This window comes from Nicotiana sylvestris, chromosome 4, assembly GCF_000393655.2.
Source record: "Nicotiana sylvestris chromosome 4, ASM39365v2, whole genome shotgun sequence".
NCBI classification, from domain to species: domain Eukaryota; kingdom Viridiplantae; phylum Streptophyta; class Magnoliopsida; order Solanales; family Solanaceae; genus Nicotiana; species Nicotiana sylvestris.
Window position 1 is genome coordinate 29,791,995 of NC_091060.1, and position 5,493 is coordinate 29,797,487.

A 5,493-nucleotide genomic window follows, 5' to 3' on the forward strand; every position below is an offset into this window, starting at 1 on the left:
TTGTAATTATTACTCACTGAGTCGGAGTACTCACATTACTCCCTGCACCGTGTGTTCAGATTCAGGTATAGCAGAGTCCGCACCTGAGCGCTGATTCCTTCCAGGCTAGGCAGTGATTTGGAGTTACGAGGTAGTTGTTAACGTCCGCAGCCCCTTGTTTCTCTTATCCTCTATCATTTATGTTTTCTTCAGACTGTTGTATCGGATTCCGTACTTTGTTGACCTATAGCAGATTCTGTAGTAGCTCATGACTTGTGACACCCCGGTTTGGGCTGTGTCGGGATGGTTCCTGCTGTTATTATCATTAAATTCCGCAATTTATGAATATTATTTTATATGTTACTACTGTTTATGATGATTAACTGTTTAAAAGAGATGTTCCGTTTTGGTCTGGCTGGCCTTGTCTCCGCGAGAGGCGCCATCACGACCGGGTTCAGGGATTGGGTCGTGACAATTTATTAAGGCTTATCTGCCTCTCTTTCATTGTGGATATCCCCCATTCTTCAACACATATAATTTGTTTGATAATAATTTTTTAGAAGTTATAAACGTTCTCACTGGTGTTATAACCGGAAAAGTGATGGAATTCTGCACTACCTGTGCTGATGAGGATGGTCTCATAATAAGCGCGGGTTTTATATGATTCACCTGGGTAGTATAACCCATTAATCAGGTATCTCTGGAATATCTTTCATGGTTCATCCTTTCGCTGAATCTCAGAGTTTTCTAAAAGAAATATTATTTCTTTCTTTGGTAGTTTTTCGTATGACTTGATATCATCGTTGTCCTCTTCTCTAGCGATTGAAGCAAATGTATTACTTTGCTTTTTGGCGGCCAAATATGCCTGTAGATGATCGTATAATGGATTATCTTCTGGAATATCATCCAGATGTATAGACGGACCTACTGATGAATCTCCTTTATTAAATATCTTAGAGTTTATTAAACTCTTTTTTCCCGCTTGTATCACCGGAGAACTTGATGAGGATCCGTATGACGATCCTTGAGAATATGATTTACTATGGGAAGATCTTCCCCTACCTCTGCCTCTGGTGGCCCATGAAGGGTCCATTCTGCACAAATAACAAGTCAATTTATTCTGAGAAGTAATAATCCAACATATCATCCCTAACAGTTTCAGCATAATCATGAATAGAAAATTCATTATTAATGAGGTTATCAATGATTTCTTCAATTATCAATTCAATTATGAGACTTTGTAGGTCTCTATTTAATCTAACCACTTTAAGGATAGTAATTAATAATTCTTCATCAAGAAAAGACGCATAGAAAATCATAATCAGTCTAAGTATTCTCGGGATAAAAAATCCGGAAGGGAATTATCAATTCCTTTTTTGTATTGAATTTCAAAATAAAAAGGTGCCAGTTGAGCTTGCCATCTAGCAAATATTAATTTAGACACATCATGTTTGAAATCTTTGTCAAACATATATTTAACAGATTGAGCATCATTTTTTATTAAAAACTTTTGATTATGTAAATCGTCTTGAAATTTTAAAACACATTTAACAATAGTTAACATTTCATGAGCCACAGTAGCATATTTCTTCTGGACTTCGGTCCATTTACCAGAGTAAAATCTTATCAGGTATTCACTCTTATTGTTGGGATTCACTTGCTTTAAAATCCCACCGTAGCCAACGTTGGACGCATCTGTCTCAATAATTTTTTTCCATGTAGGATTAGCAACAGTTAAGCAAGGTAGAGACCTAACACGTTGTTTAATACTTTTGACTAACGTAGTATGCTGGTCAGTCCAAGGCTGCCTATGATCCTTTTTCAGCCTGTCATACATAGGGGCTAGATCACGAGATAAAATTTTGTAGAAAGGAGATATATAATTCAAACTTCCCAAAAATCTTTGTAATTGAGTCCTGTCAGTAATAACATCAGGAAATTTTGAAGCAAAATGAATCGCTCTTTGTATCGGGGTAATTTTTCCTTGGAAATATTATGGCCTAAAAATCGAACATTGGTTTGGAATAGACTCATTTTTGGTTTAGAAATAACTAGGTTGTTTTGTATTACAATTTTCTTAAAAATATCAAGATGTTTAATATGCATCTCTAATGTTTTAGAAAATACTAATATGTCATCAATATAAACGATGATAAAATCTAGATAAGGGTTAAAAATATCATTCATAATTTTTTGAAATTCAGAAGGGGCATTTTTTAAACCAAAAGGCATGACGTTCCATTCATATTGACCAAATGGAACATTAAAAGCAGTTCTATAAGTATGCTCTTTAAAAATTTGAATTTGCCAATATCCAGATTTTAAATCGAATTTTGAAAATATATTGGTGTCATATAATCTAGATAGCAGATCTCTTTTATTGGGGATAGGATATCTAATCCATTTCAGATGCTTATTCAAAGGTTTATAATTTATAACTAATCTAGGAATACCACGTTCCTTTTCCGCAGCATTATTAACATAAAAGGCAGAACATGACCAAGGAGTTTTTGAGGGTTTTATCAAACCCTTTTGTAACAAATTATCAATTTCATTTTTGCAGAATTCGACCAATTCAGCATTCATCTGGCAAGGTTGAGATTTAGTGGGGATATCATCCTCGGAGAAGTTTTCTTCATAATGAAGAGTTACAATATGCCTTTTTCGGTTCCAAAATGCACTAGGGTGATCGGCGCAAACATCAACAGTCATCTGTTCAGCAATCAATTTAATCTTTTGCTGAACCTTAGCAGATTGTAAAGTATCGAATATATTCATGCTCAATATTTCTAATTGTAATGAATCAACATGCCTTTGTTTCATATTAATCAAGGCGTTAATATCTCTAGTTACGGGATCTGTAACAAAAGAATAACTTATCTCTTTATCTTGATAAGTAGCAGAAAAACCTTGTGCATTTATGTTATTAAAAGGGTAAATAGCATTAATAAAAGGGGTTCCAAGTATAATCGGAGGGTATAACTGGGTTTTTACCAAAAAGAAGAAATGAGGAATACAAACTCTATTTTGGCAAATACGAGTATTTGGTAATTTATACTCTATATCTAAAGCATGACCAGAAGCAGATTTTACAAAATGAGTGGTCTTTTAAAAATATTTAGTAGGAACAAGACCCTCTTGAATACAACTTACATCTGCTCCACTATCAATCATTGCTACATCAGTTAGAGAGAAAGTATTATCAATCAAGATAGTACATTTAATGTACCACTTATGAGCCGTAACAACCTGCATCATTCCTAAAAACATATCAGAATTTTCATTAATCGAATCAATCTTATCAGAAATTTCTTTTCCCTTTTCATTTGAAAATTCGGAAATTCCTTTAGCCGAAAAATCAGTTGGAAAATCAGTTAGAGAATTATTTTTCTCAAATTGAGTAATCCGGTGATAACAAATCATTTGATTTTGTTTAAGAGACTTAATATCTCTTTTCAAATTCTCAATTTCGATTTTCAAATCCTCAAACAAAGTATCTTTGCTTAGCGTATTTGTCTTATGAAGACGTTTATTAACTTCAGACAAAGAATATGGCGCAAAATATTCAAATTCATTTTTTGGTCTTTCAAAAAGCTTTGAACCACTAGAACTAGAACTTTCAGTCAAATTTATAATTTTTTTACGAATTTTTTCATCAGTAATTTCCTTTAAAAGTTCTATTACATTGTCAGATGTAATAGTTTTTATATTCAAATCTTGAAATTGTGATTGCAATTTATAAAACTCATCATCATCGCAAGTGCAAATATCACCTTTACAAGCGGTGCAAGTATTATCCAAATCTTTACTACTTTCAGATAAATCTATCAGATCAATCTCAGCTTTAGACTCAGTCTTAGAATAAGTATAATCAGAATCTGATCCGGAAGTGTATAACAAGTTATAAACTTTGTCACGTAACCTATCGTCTAGTTCTAAGGCCTTTAGCTTTTGAAGCTTGCAATTTGGAGCGATATGCCCAAATTTTCCACACTTATAACACTTAATATCAGCAAGATCTCTCTTTGATCTATTCTTCATAAATCAAGTAGATTTCCGATGCGTTTTTCTAGTATCACGCTCTTCCTTAGACCTATATCTAGACCTCTTTTTCTTATAAGGGCTATTAGGGTTAGGATACTTATGATATCTGTTTTTCTTCTTCTTCTTACTTTGAGTAGAGGTTCCGGGTAAATCGAACTAGGTACAGAAGTCACCTAATTGGGATTTCTCTTTAAGCTTATCAATCTTAAGCTGTCTAGAAAGCTTCAGCTCATTACACAAGTTTAATCCTTCTTGTGTACACACTCCTATAAGTTTACCATAGGTATAATTTCCATACAGAATTTCACCGTAACTACCTCTTAACGCTTTTCTTACTCTTTCAGCGAATAAGGAGGGAAGGTCATCTATAAACTTAGATTTCCAATGTTCATACTTGTTTTCGGGTAGCTCCATAACCCTACTCATAAAAGTATCTTTGTACCATCTAAATTCACTAAGGGTCCTACATCTAAGCCCATTTAGTAAAGTATGGACGGTCTCATGCCCATTGGTAAATCTACCGTTAAAATATTCTACAATTGTAAGGATAAGGGTATAAACAACATCTTCTCTTCCTTTAACTAGAGCCATGCCTATATTATCAACCCCTTCATCAACGGCGGTCGAATTAATAATCGTTGCCTTTTCTTCAACAGATAGATAGTTATCTCACCAGCCACGAAGTTGGCCAGTAAAGCCTGCAATAATCATTTTGCAAATAGTTCTATCTGTGTTCTTAACACTTTACAGATAGTTGAGTACATAAGCATTCTATGTACAAGAATAGTTAACTGTCTATCAGTTAAGCCATCAAGATTACATTCATAAATTTTGGAACCGCTGTAAGACGTATTAGTCTGATTCCAATCGCGTTCCTCTATTAACACATCTTGAGGAGTAGGACGGGAATAATAGTAAGTTTGCATTTGGGGTTTGTCGGCATACTTACTATTGGGTTCAATTAAACCTTTGAGCTTATTAAGCTCTGACCACGTTTCAGTTTTGTAATCGGAAACAGTCTCAATTTTATCAGCAAAATTTTTTGATAAATTAATTGGTCTAATATTTAAACCAGAAAGTTTCTTATCAAGAAGGTCTGCTAAGTCATCAAGAGATTTGAATTTAAAATCTTGAACCTCAGGAGGCCTTTGAACATGAGTAAGAACTGTTTGATCAACCGGTTTGATTCCCGAAGTGGAGGCAATATCGGTTGGTCCTTTGTTAGCACTCATCTTTTTTATTAAAGCAGTCAAATCATCCAATTTTTTATCAAGAGAACCGATATGTTCTCCTAAAATTTTTACATATAAACCCAAATAATTGTTTTGAGAAATTAATTTATTAATTTCTGCGATACTAACAGCTGCAACATTATCGTCACCAAATTTTTGAAAAGCAGTGAAAGTAATACCAATATTATTAGTTAAAATAAAGGGGGCTTGAGGAGGGTAAATGACTTTAGTAATATTA

The 5,493-nt window shown here is 33.8% G+C and overlaps 1 pseudogene; it reads right to left on the reverse strand.

Moving 5' to 3' along the window:
- Window positions 1–691: 691 nt before the first annotated feature.
- LOC138889380 (uncharacterized) lies at window positions 692–5,255 on the reverse strand (annotated as a pseudogene).
- Window positions 5,256–5,493: the final 238 nt, after the last annotated feature.